We start from the raw sequence: 13,208 nt of genomic DNA on the forward strand, positions 1-13,208 counted from the left end.
AGAAAACCTACAAAACAAAGAAAGAAATTAGAAAAACTAAAAAGAAGAAAGAAAAAAAATGATAAAAGGAAAAAGAAAAGAAAACAAAAGAAAAGAAACAACAAAGGGCACCAAAAATAGTCTTTGAATCATAAGGATGTCTTTGCGATGCAGCTTTGCAGTCATCTTCTTGAGCCATCAGATTACACAACTTTTCTCAAAACCTAAATTTGAAGATATCAAATAACAAAATGTTAGAGATGAAGACACGATCTATAAACCAACAAAAGACAACAACACAAAACAAACAACAAAATTGACACTTTTTGTTTTGTTTTGTTTTTCTTTTGGACAGAATCTGTCAAGTTGAATATGAAAAAAAAAATTGACATTGCAACAACAGAAACATATATCTGATCTAGAGCCCAAGCTCTGATACCAAAATGTTAAAGAACCCCTTGAACATGGGATCTAAGAACCATGTCGAACAAGACCCAAAGAACTCAACCTCAACAGACCTCATAATCAATTTGATCTCACCCTTTAAGATAAGCTAGATGACAGATTACTTAGATGGTCTAATAAACCAAGAATCGAACCAAGCTTCAACTCCATCAACCCTTGATCTTCAAAGCACTCCACAAGCATGATAGATCAATCCTCACTTGAATGCTCCAAATATTCATGCATTCTATCTTAAGAACACACAAGAAACAAAGCTTAAAAAGCTTTTAGGGTTTAAAACCCAAGATTACATTTCTCAAATCTTCTTCTCTCTTGATTTTGAAAAGTACAACATTATAAATACTGAATGAAAAGACACTATGAAATGATGCAACCTTTCATTTATCAAGTAAATACATGAATCTTTAATAAATGAAAATACATAAATTAAATAGATACATAGGACATTAATAACGTAAATGAATCTAAATTATTATGACTATTGGATGAAAAGATGCCTTTAGATGCATGAAAAGTTGTAATTCTTCACCATGGGTAGGAACATCAATTTGGAAGTAAACATTAAATGCTCAGCTTCTATCATTACCAATTATTTGCTTATAAGAGGTGTTGTCATTGAAGGATATACAATCGGATGAATAGAGATAATAGTTTGAGCTCGTGGGAAGTGGTGAAATAATAGACTTCAAATGCCTTCAAACGGGTTTTGAATTCAAAATAATTGAGTATAAAGTAATCGAACATCGAGTATGACGTTGGTATGATCGAGTATACACATGTCGATTGCAGCCGTATCAAGTAACCATGAAGCTGGGTATCAAGTGACCTTCAAATGGGTTATGAATTCAAAATATAAAGTAATCGAGCATCGAGTATGATGCTGATATGATCGAGTATACAGGTGTTGAGTTTGCAGCCATATCGAGTGACCATGAAGCTAGGTATCAAGTGACCTTCAAACGGATTATGAATTCAACATAATCGAGTATAAAGTAATCGAGCATCGAGTATGACGTTGATATGATCGAGTATACATGTGTCGATTGTAGCCGTATCGAGTGACCATGAAGCTGGATATCGAGTGATCGTGCATCGAAGAACATGTGACAAGCCATCGAGGATCGATTAAATTCGTATTGACAGGCGTGAGGGGTGCATCTTAGAGGTGAATCGGTAAAATCACATGCTTGTGACGTAAGCAAAAGACCACTTTCCATTACTTTTTCTATGGGAGACTGTTTTTCATTTGGGTCTCCCAAATGAGGCCATCCGTACAAAAAATCCCCTTATGAAGCTAAGATCCTAATAAAAATGTTTATGGGACGAGATGAGGTTGGAGATGGCTTCTTCGTTTCCGCTATCCATTTCACTCATCTTCGCAATATCTTCCATTAATTTCATAAGGATCAGACAGGGAATTCCCTTGGAGATTTTGTGGGAACTGTCTCCACCGTGAATCATCCCCAATTTAGTTTTTTTCTTTTCCTAAAAAATCAACTAAATCAAAAGAAGTTCTATTGATTTTTTTTTAAACTTTTACTAATAAGTTAATTTTTTCACTAAAAAGTTCTCATTTAAATGGCTAATTCCAAACAGAGAATATGAATTTAAAGGAAACTTTTACTCGTCTTCTCCCTATCCTCTTCTCCACCTAAACAGGGAGTCTTTGAAAGTCCTCATTCTATGTAGAAATAATAAACATCCTTAGATCCTAATCATGAACTTCAGATTTTTCAACTATCTTTAACAATAGCATCTTGTTTCATAGAAATACTTAAGGGGGTGATTGAGGTGAGGAGATGAGATGAGATGTGTTGAGATATGGACTCAACTCATTATTTGATAGACCAATTTCGTACGTCATCAATATTTTATACCATGTTCACTAACATTGCACTCAACCTTCATCACCATCTATGCCTCGTTGTTCAACTCCGACAACCAACGTTTGCGAACACCTCCGGCGACCATCTTCGACAACCAACTCTGACAACCATTGCCTATAGCCAACTACGGCGACATCCAACCACCAGTATTGATAGCCAACTCCAACGATTGCAACTCCACAAACTCCAACAACCATTACTTTAAATTATGACTGCAACAAATTTGGATTTGGTTGACACACAAGTTTTTGTTTTGTTGATGCTCGTGTCAATAAAAATAACTATGAAATTAAAAATACATATAAAACATAAAAAAAATGTTTATATCAAAGTTGATGCACAAAATTGTCAATAAAAACACCTTTGTTGACACAAAAGTACGTAAGTTCTGTCAAAATATTGAGTTTTTTTTATTAGTTTCTAGTATTTTATAGTCGTTCTTTATATTAGTTTAACATTAATAAAATCACTTTTATCATAAGAGAAATCAAACAAACTTTTATGCAAAATCACTTTTGAGAAATAACACCTTTGGTGATACAAAGTAGGTAAGTTCCATTAAAAGCAAAACGTTGAATTCCTGGTTTCTTAATTAGTTCATAGTATTTCATAGTCATTCTTTATAGTAATTTAACATTAATAAAATCACTTTTATCATATATAAAATCAAACAAACTTGTATGTAAAAACACTTTTGAGAAAAGGTTGTCAGATACATGAGTGTTTTTATTTCAAAAAGTTTTTATCAAAAGTGTTAAAATAAAAATAACTTAACTAGAAATGTCACAGGTAAAAATTTGTAAAATGATTGCTTAAATTAAAAAAAATAAAATGCATGATCCAAAAGTAAACCCCGATCTTATTTTCTAAAACTCTTAACAATATAAGTGTGCTTCAAGAACAATAAAATAAAGTGTTGTCTACAATTTATTAAAAAAAATATGTGTAGAATTATTGAATAAAAAAGTTCTCAAACAAAAATAATTATCATAAAACTAAATTGTTTACGTAAAAAAACTACACCAGATATTCTTAACATATAAGTTCAACACCCCAAACACCTTAACACATTGACATATGAACTCCACAAATATATAAACATATAAATTCTAAACCTATGAACTTAACTCAGTACGCCAAATAGCCCCTAACAGATGCGAGAAAGAATCAACCTAGGGATAAATTTCCACAAATGTCCATCCAAAATACCGATGACGTTTTTTTGTTTTGGGTGATACCCAAGTTTTACCATGGACCATTTCTTTGTTTCATTATCTATACTTTGAATAATAGAAAATCAATCAAATGAATTAAGATTAATTTCTTTCTAATTAACTAATCTTTTCTATTAAAAACAAGATTTAAATAATCATAAAATGAACGATAAATCAGAATATATCATCTCAAGTTTTTAAATGGTTCTTATTCAAAGTATTATATCGTGAAAGGTTAAAAATACTATTTTGGTCTTTATATTTTGAGAAAATTACTTTTTTGTTCTAAATTTTAAGTCTAGTTTTCATTTAGTGTCTAAGTTTCAAAATCTTATAATTTTTATTCAATAAGTTTTGTGTTTAATTTCAATATAGTCATAGAATTCAAAATGCTAACCTTTTTTTAGAAGTTATAGTTTTATCTTTAAGATTTGAGTTTTGTTTCAATTTGGTCCCTATGTTTCAAGATTTACACTTTTAACTTCAATATTTCATTAAATTCTCACTTTAGTTTTTGGCGGCAATGTCTATTAATCAATTAAAAATAATTAGAGAAAAGGTTAAAATATCACTTTGGTCCCTATATTTTGAATTGTTGGGATTGATGTCCTAATTCTCCCGGAGTCTCATAGTTTGTAATCTGTACACATTGCTATGTATCAAATAAAAGTTATTTTATCTGACATTTACTCATATTCAATAAACAAAGCTCCATGGTTATTGTATGTAAACTTGAGCATATATATGAGATATACAAGTGGATCATGCCTTAACTGATAACCGAAAAATGTTTGTAGTATAAGGATTAAGGAGGGATACCTAATCCTTGTGACACTACGGATACGATCCACTTTGTAGAGGTTTGCAAGTGTTATGAACTACTACATATGGTAGATCCTGACCATTCATGTGGAGACATGTGAGCGAGGGTATCCTATACAAAGAGTTTGTATAAGACCGAGAGATGATTCGTCTCTATATATAACACCATTCATACTTGAGACTTACATCTCACCTAAACGATCATAGGTGACATGACCTCAATCTTGAATGTTTTAGAAACTCCTGCCTTTAAGGGAGGTCCTTTGATTAATATAGGTGAGAGTGGCCAGATTGCCAACTCAACATGTCTACATTTTTGGGATTTGTCTAATTTGGGAGCTCGGAACTCAATTATACAATCAGTCCTTCCACGAAGCAAGGGTTAGTAGATAGATTGCTCCCTTAAGGGCTGATTTCAGGTTTTGAACATAATGGCCACAACTTCTCTTTGGAAGAGAGGACTCAGTTATAGTAGGACTATAACTTATGTTCATTAGAGGGATTAGTGGTACTTAAGGAGTTAGATGTAACTACAAGGGCATAACGGTTATTGGCCTAGCGGTACTTACAAGCGATCTGTAAAGGGTAATTGCACTATTGATTAGTTGATATGGACACATAATATATCTGTCGTAAGGAGAGTGCAGTTGTCGGTCTTTAGTAGAGTGCTTGACAGTTAACGGATGGTGGATCTCCTGACTAAAGAGTTTAATCAGTTATTCACGTATCATTAGAGCTCCAAGCTACAGGTCCATAAGGTCCCTATAGTAGCTTAATGGATTCAAGTTGAGAATATGTTCTTGGTATTGATTTAAAACTATAGGTTATAAATATAGTATGAGAAGTTGGTTATCATATATATTTATAATAATATTAATGATTTCTCTAATAACCAATTGAGTGGGAGGTTATTGGTAGTTTCATGGTAACCGTGAGATAAAAGGAAAAACGTTTTCCTAAATTTAGTAGTATTGAGATTTGAGGTTCTCCATTCTCGGAAAGAAAACTCACGGGTTTGTTGTCAAGTGAATAGGATTCATTAAACGATAGCTGAAGAGAGACTAAACAATCGTGGAATGACACTACATGCTAGTTCACTCAGTTAGCCATTAGCTAAACGATCGCGGAGCGTTTGCTATACAATCGCGGAGCTTTTACTAAACGATTGGGCATTCGTCTATACGATAGACTTCTTGTCATCTCCCACTTGCTCAATCGTTTACATGATTGTTCTTCCTCCAATCTCGTCCTCTAACCAAGTTCATACAGAGCCCACACTTCTGGATTCTCACACAAAAAATACCAAGGTAGCCATTGTGGTGGTGTCGTACTCAACTCGACTGAAGTCGAGGTTTTGGAGGCCGTTCATTGAGTTCGCAGTGTTCGTGTGGTGGTCATTGTGATCGTGCTGTGCGGTCGCTGTGTTCAAGCGTTCGTGTGTTGCAGCCTTGGAGATTGAACAAGCGTTCGTGATCGAGGGAGTTTGAAGATGAGTCTTCAAAGATATATATAATCTTCCCTTGATTATCTTTGTAAAGTATGCTGTAATTTTATTTTGTGCATGACCAGTTAGTTTCCATTTCTTGACTGTAATTATGTATGTTCAAATACGAATGAAATTTGGAACGGTCATTCTGCTGCTCATGAAAATCCTCATGTCCGATTTTCTTCATGAAGTTTGTTTACTTTTAGTCCCTATACTTTTTTAATTTAGTTCTTGTACTTTCAATTAACCTCAAATTTAGTCCCCACTACTAGTTTTTAATTATTTTTTTTTATCTATTAGTACTTTTACTATTTTGAGAACATATTCACATAATGTGTTTCCTCGATTGAAAATTATTATTACTATTTAACCAATTTTGGTAAAAAATTAATTTTGTGTGACTAAACTTAAGATATAGGGAGACTTTCAAAAATAGAAAAATAAGGGAAACTATTACACAAAATAGCAAAATTTAATCTTTTTTTTTTAATCTTTTTTATGGAGGTTGATGGATGTTAATAGAAGTTCCAGTTTCTATTAGTCTATCAGTGTTTCTATTAGTAATAGAAACTGATAGAAGTTTATCATTGATATTACGGGTGATAGAAACTGATACAAGCCTGTCACTGATAGACGCTGATAGAAAGTTTATCAGTGATAGAAACTAATAAAATTCTATCATTGATAGAGGTTGATAGAAGTCTATCAGTGTCTATCAGTGATGGAAACTAATAGAAGTCTATCATTGATACTACAGTGATAGAAATTGATACAAATTTATCAATGATAGACACTGATAGAAGTCTATCAGTGTCTATTAGTGTTTTTTCGCTATTTCTGTAAATAGTTTGACATTTTTTTCTATATGTGAAAATTTTCCTCAGATTTATTGAAAGCATAGGATTAAAATTGAACAATTGAAAGTACAAGGGCAAAAATGAAAATTTCTCAGTATAGGGACTGAAATAGTATTTTAACTTTAGGGAAAATTACCTTTTTAGCCGAGTTTTGAAAAATAGGTGTGTTTGGTCCCTAGGTTTTCAAAATATACCTTTTTAATCCTCATATTTTCTAAAAATAGATACATTTGGTCCTTAAATTTTCATTATATAACTTTTTAATCCTCAATTTCTTAATAGTAGGTTTAAAACGTTCCTCAAATAATTTATTATTATAATTTTAAGTAATTACATAACATTTTAAGATAAAGTATTATTTTTTAAAAAAATTATCTATTCTCTCTAGTATTATTCTTTAAACCGGTTTTTCTAACTTTGAATATCATATAATTATTTAAAATAATTGAGAAAATTACTTCGAGAACTTTTTATATGTATTCTTAAAATATAGGAATCAAATTGGAACAAAACTCAAACCTTAATAGTAAAATTGTAAATTGAGAGAATAAATTGAACGGTAATTGCTATGAGTTGCACTTTAAGAGTATAACAACATTTTTAAGAATGAAAATATAGCAAAATCTATCCGTGATAGATTCTATTGTTGATAAACTCCTCTCAGTGATTGACTCTTGATAGACTCCTCTCAATGATAAACTCTATCGTTAGTAGACTTCTCTGATTGATATAGTTCATTGATATAGTCTATCATTGATAGACTTTGAGAGGTGAATCCAAATTTTACTATATCTGTAAATTCTTTTGCATTATGCTATATCTGATGATCTATTTTACCCATGACATATTTTTTTTATAGAAAAAATTTGGATGCTGCTTTAGCTGCATTTATCTTTGTATAAGTGAGGTAGTTGTCCAATAAAATTTTATCATGCAACAATTTTTTAAAAAAAAAGTGAATTTTTTTAATTTTTTCTTACTATCTACCCGGGTGGATGCATAAGGCAAAACTGCACCCTAATCATTGCATGTTTTCATTAATTTTATTTTATTAATTTTTACGACAAATATCAATTTATACTCGGAACTTTGAAGTTGTATCAATTTAAACTGTAAATTAATAATTATATTAATTTAAACTCTCGACTTTCATAAGTGTATTAATATAAACCTTCTATTATATATTATTTGGATAAACATCCTTTGAGACGTGTAATTTTATCAACTAAATCTCTAAACTTATATAAGTGAATCAATGTAGATTCTCAAATAAGATTTATTTGAAAATTGTTCATTCAAATTATAATTGTCAATTTTGTAAAATCAATATTTATATAAGTCTACACACGTACAAGAATTTATGACGATTTCCAAATATGATCTTAATAAAAGTTCTAAATCGATTCATTTATAACAATTAAGTTTAATTGAAAAAAATTAAATGTTTTGCATGATATTTTCCAAAGGAAATTGAAAGGAAGATGTAAATTGATACTTTTATAGGATTTAAAATAATACAATCTCAAAATTCTGAGTTTAAATGAATGTAATTATTAGTTTAGGGTTTACGTTGACATAATCCAAAAATCAGAGATATAAATTGATATTTGTCCTATATTTTATTTTATCATCTCTCGTCTTTATTCCTCTAATTCCATCCAAGGCCGCCGGCTTCTCTTTTCATTTTTTTCCTCTTTCTCTCTTTTTCCATCCGCCTCCTTTACTCTTATTTTCCACGTTTAATTAAAGAACAAAAAGGAGAAAAAACAGAAAGAAGGAAAGATAAAACAAAGGCAGCTAATCTGGAGGATTAATGGCAATAATTGTCTACTTTAAATTATCCCAAACATGGCTTAAAATTGAGAATAAAAGAATAAATGTTCTGAAATCAAAGATTTTGTGTTGATGTGAAATCAATCTCCAAACAGCAGAAGATATATAAATCCCATTAATAATTAGGATCCGGAAGTGTTGGCTAAATCCTATTCTTAAATTCATATAGCAACTCAATTATGCATATTTCCATATTTTATTGGAACAGTTACAAATATAGACATTAAACTCAAAGTATTAGTAAATATAATATAATGTAAAAAAAAATTGCAGATATCACTAAATTTTAATAGTCTGTCAGTGATAGATCATATTATTGGTAGGAATTTATTGTTGATAGATTTTATATTTGCAATTTTTTTAAATGATGTTATACACTTGTTATTATTCTTAAAAATGTTACCAATTGTAACTATTCGATTTTATTCCAATTGAGAAGGTTGTTAGTTTACTTATGGGGTGGGAAAAAGAATAGAAATGGAGGAGGTCCATTATCCAGCCAACAATGCCAATGTGTTTCCTCTTTAACCCCCAACGCTGCCAAATTCCGGCGGACCATTTTCGCACCTGTCCCACTGTTTCTAGGTTGAAAATGTAACCAAGTAGCTAAAACAAAGTAGTAAAAAAAGAATGATTAAAAACTTTTGATATCCGCTAGTGTTGATGATATCAACAGTGAATTTGTTTGAAAAATGGAAGAATATAGTCTGCAAAAGAGAAAATACACACATCGGTGATTTGTTTGTCATACACATATAGAGTGAAAGAATGGAGAAGCTAGGGAGTTTGAAGTAGGATTCCAATTAACTTTTGGGAGTTATAAGGATGTATTTATAGAAGTGGTTCACCTAAGTTTTTCCAATAAGATTTCATAGCCGCTTTAGGATAATCTTTCAACTTATTGTGCCAAGAGGCTGGCCCTATTTCGTTTGGTGTCTCGACTATCTTCTCCCATACCCATATTTTAGTCCTAGGGTAATGCTTTTGGTCAGGGCATGCACGAGTGACACATGCAAATGTAACACATGCAAATGTATGCACATTGACTTTAGTGTAGTAAAACGATTGTGAAACAGTGTATCATCCTCTAGGAATTAGCAAGAAACTATCTTAATTTTATTTAGGGATTCAACAATTGCTGGGGGGTTTGTAAAGGGGCAGTTGTAAGGCTGTCAAAAAAAGAATACTAAAATTAGGTCAATCGTCTATATATATGGATTTTTGGCAAAATAACAAGCCCAACCTAATTGAAATAATCGGATTACCAAAATGAAAATGCGTGCTTATAATGGCCATCTGATTGCCATCTTGTTACCATCTGGTAGCAAATGATATCAATTGCTATCTAAATATCATATAATTAATGTCTGATTGTTATTTCATACTGACTGTTATCTAATTGCTATCTTATACTGATGGCTAATGATATTGATTTACTATCTGATTATTGTTGAATTACTATTTAATATAGATTGTCATCAGATTATTATATGATTACCTTCTGTTTACTATTACCTTGTATTAATTGTCATCTGATTACATTGTGTTGACCATCAGATTACCTCCATTTTTTGTCACATAATTAGTAGTTTTTGGATTCCATCTGATCATCTTTTGACTGTCTTCGGATCACCTTATATTTTTCACCAAAAGTATGAGAAAAATATTACCCTTCACCAAAAGTATGAGAAAAAAAATGATGTTTTTCAATTGGGGCAAGTGGTAAATGGATAAATGGAAAACTAAAGGCTATGGATAAAAAAATAGAACATGTGGGACGTAGTACAACCACCACGCACTCCGAACGGCTTTGGCAGTTCCCACAAACTTTTTCTCATTTTCCATATTTATTTTTCTATAATTCATTTTTCGTCTTCTCTTCATCACTTTCGTCTTCTTCCCTCAAAACCCACCCATCAATGGCTGCAACCACCAAGAACAGATGCCTGAAAAAGAACCTTGCAAGGACGTGATCCAAAATCTGCCGAAACTGAAAAGATGAATGCTACCGATCCATCAAAAACAAAACGCTGGAAGCCATGAAAAAAGCGAATGAGAACAAAACGCTGAAGGAAAGAAGGCTGAAAGTTGTTATGTGGACAATTTTGGACTAAAGAAGGAATGAAATTTCAAGAATGAAGATTTTGCCATATCTATAAAATTCCTAACTGTTGAAGATACCGTTGCAAAATCTCGTGAAATTGATACCCATTGTAAATTCCCTTTTGTAAACTTAAAAGTAAAGAAAGTAGTAACCGACATATAGAAGAATTCATTCAGCTAAAAATGTAGGGTGTCGATTTCCTTCAACAAGTTTGTAGAATCAAAAGAATTTTCATTCAATCAATTCAAACAGTCACTTAAGCCTAGAAGTCTTGAGTAAATGTCGACCCTATTTTCGTGCAATCAATCTTCTTAAGCACAACATTAAGACTGTTCGTTATTTGTCTCTAACATTTTTCTGTTATTCTCAGGCACATTTCAATGTCAATTTAATATGCTAGTTCCAGTTGTAAACCCTTTTTCTTAGACGGAATTAGAAACAAAAAATCAAATGGTTATCAGATATTCAATTAGGATAAGCAAGCATGATAAAAAGTGAATAGATTCAACTAATTAAATTAATCAAGAATAGTTCACCATCGTTGTTAAAATCAATCTAATCCTAGAACTTAACCACTTATAATATTCAAGGACAAACTTCATAATCATGATGTACAAAAATCTAAAGGGAATAAACAAAAAAGAATAGAAACTTAGTTGTCCATCTTGATCTATTTAATTATAAAGATTCATGTTATATATCTAACCCATATAAAGTTAGATATGAAGCATATTATTTAGTAATGTGGGAGAATTGTTTTATTATGACAGTATATGAAGTAGGTTGTAACAATCACTTCAAATCATGTTGAAATCTTGGTGATTCATGAGATAACCATGATCAGAGGAGAATATGTTAAGAGAGATAAATAAAGTATGTCTTACCAAAGCCTCCTACACTATGATCTTGAAGGAAAAGAAGATATCATTTCTCAACAAAGTTTTTCGTAACATCATCTAGTAGTAATATTTACGAAGATGCATTGCCTACTGAACACTAGAATGCAACAACTCGAAGATCTCAAATGATGTTTTTATGTAGGGGAGTAAATTTGTGCACTCTTTTTCCCTTGACTATGAGTTTGCCCACTATATTTTCCTAACAAGGTTTGTAATGAGACAATTGTTAAAGTATATAAACAATATACTTTTTTTTCTCCACCCGATTTTTTTCCCATTTGGTTTTTCCTAGTAAGGTTTTATCGATAAGGGAGAGTGCTATAAATATTAGAATTATATAGATATCCATAGCCTCCATATTTTACAACTTCATCCATTAATCTTTCCATTAACCTACAAACTTTACGTCCCCTCTTTGTATTTGATACTTGTAATCACTATTCTATCAACGCTATAAATTGAAGCTATAGAGATCATTTGAAAAAGACACCACAATAGAGATAATATTTGTATTTACTCTCTTTCTCTCTAATTGTTTCTCTTTATTATTCTTATTGTTCTTGTTTTATAACATTTTTCAAATTTTTAATTTAATGAAATGAGGTGAGAGATTTATATATTTGACGTCAAAATAGAGAGAAACATATATATTTTTCTTTTTCTTTTTTAAGTATAACAATTGTAAATTGAGAAACTAATTGTTAGACTTTTAAAATGATATTTAGTATCCTATTCACTAAGTCATACTCAAATTGACATCAAAGATATGTCTTAACTCATTAAACCATTACAATTAGCAATAGCTAAAAAGTAAGAATAAATATTAATTTATACTTCCAAAACTTTCAGCCTTGAGGGTTGTGTCAATTTATAACATGGACTAATATTTATATCAATTTAAATCATAAAATTTTATAAGTGTGCATCAACCTATATCTTTTATTGTGTTCTATAAACAATGTGTGAGACACAAATTTATCAATTAAATCCTTAAACTTTCTTAAGTAAATCAATTTAGATTCTCAATTAAGAATTTTGCTTTTATTCATACATAATAAATCATGATGGAACGTAAAGCTGATAACGGTCAATTTCGAATTTCAATTGACAACCATTAAAAACCATATTGTTGCAAGTACATTGAACTTTCGGTGACTTTCAGACGGCGCAACAGAGTAGGGAAATTAATGCTACCCATCTTTGCAACCATTAGTAAAAAGAGCTGCTTCACCTTGAAATTTATAAATACCTAATGCTACCAGAGAGAAAGGAGATAGAGAGAGCAAAGAGACAAGGCGAAGCCGAGAGAAATCGCTTTTCAGAAAGATCAAGAGACTACCAAAAAACAATACAAAGGAGAGAAGTCCGACCTTTGCGAGAGCAAGAGTCCGCAAATCGGAACAGAGTTAAAGTGATAAAGAGTAGTGTAAAAAACCACGGAAAGCAAGACATTGCTTATCTGGCTTGTTATTTCTCAATCCATTTGTTGTTCTGTACTCAACACTTTATTTTCAAAAATGGAGACTTCATTTTGATTTATGTTCAATCTCTCCACACCATGCATGAGTAACTAAATTTGTGAATGGGTTGAGAAGTACTTAGCTAGCATGACTTAAGCTATGCATTTTATGTGATCATCTTGTCTTATATATGCATCATTCAT

Source organism: Benincasa hispida, chromosome 4 (genome assembly GCF_027475165.1).
Source record: "Benincasa hispida cultivar pf3 chromosome 4, pf3_genome.v1.1, whole genome shotgun sequence".
Taxonomy (NCBI): Eukaryota; Viridiplantae; Streptophyta; class Magnoliopsida; order Cucurbitales; family Cucurbitaceae; genus Benincasa; species Benincasa hispida.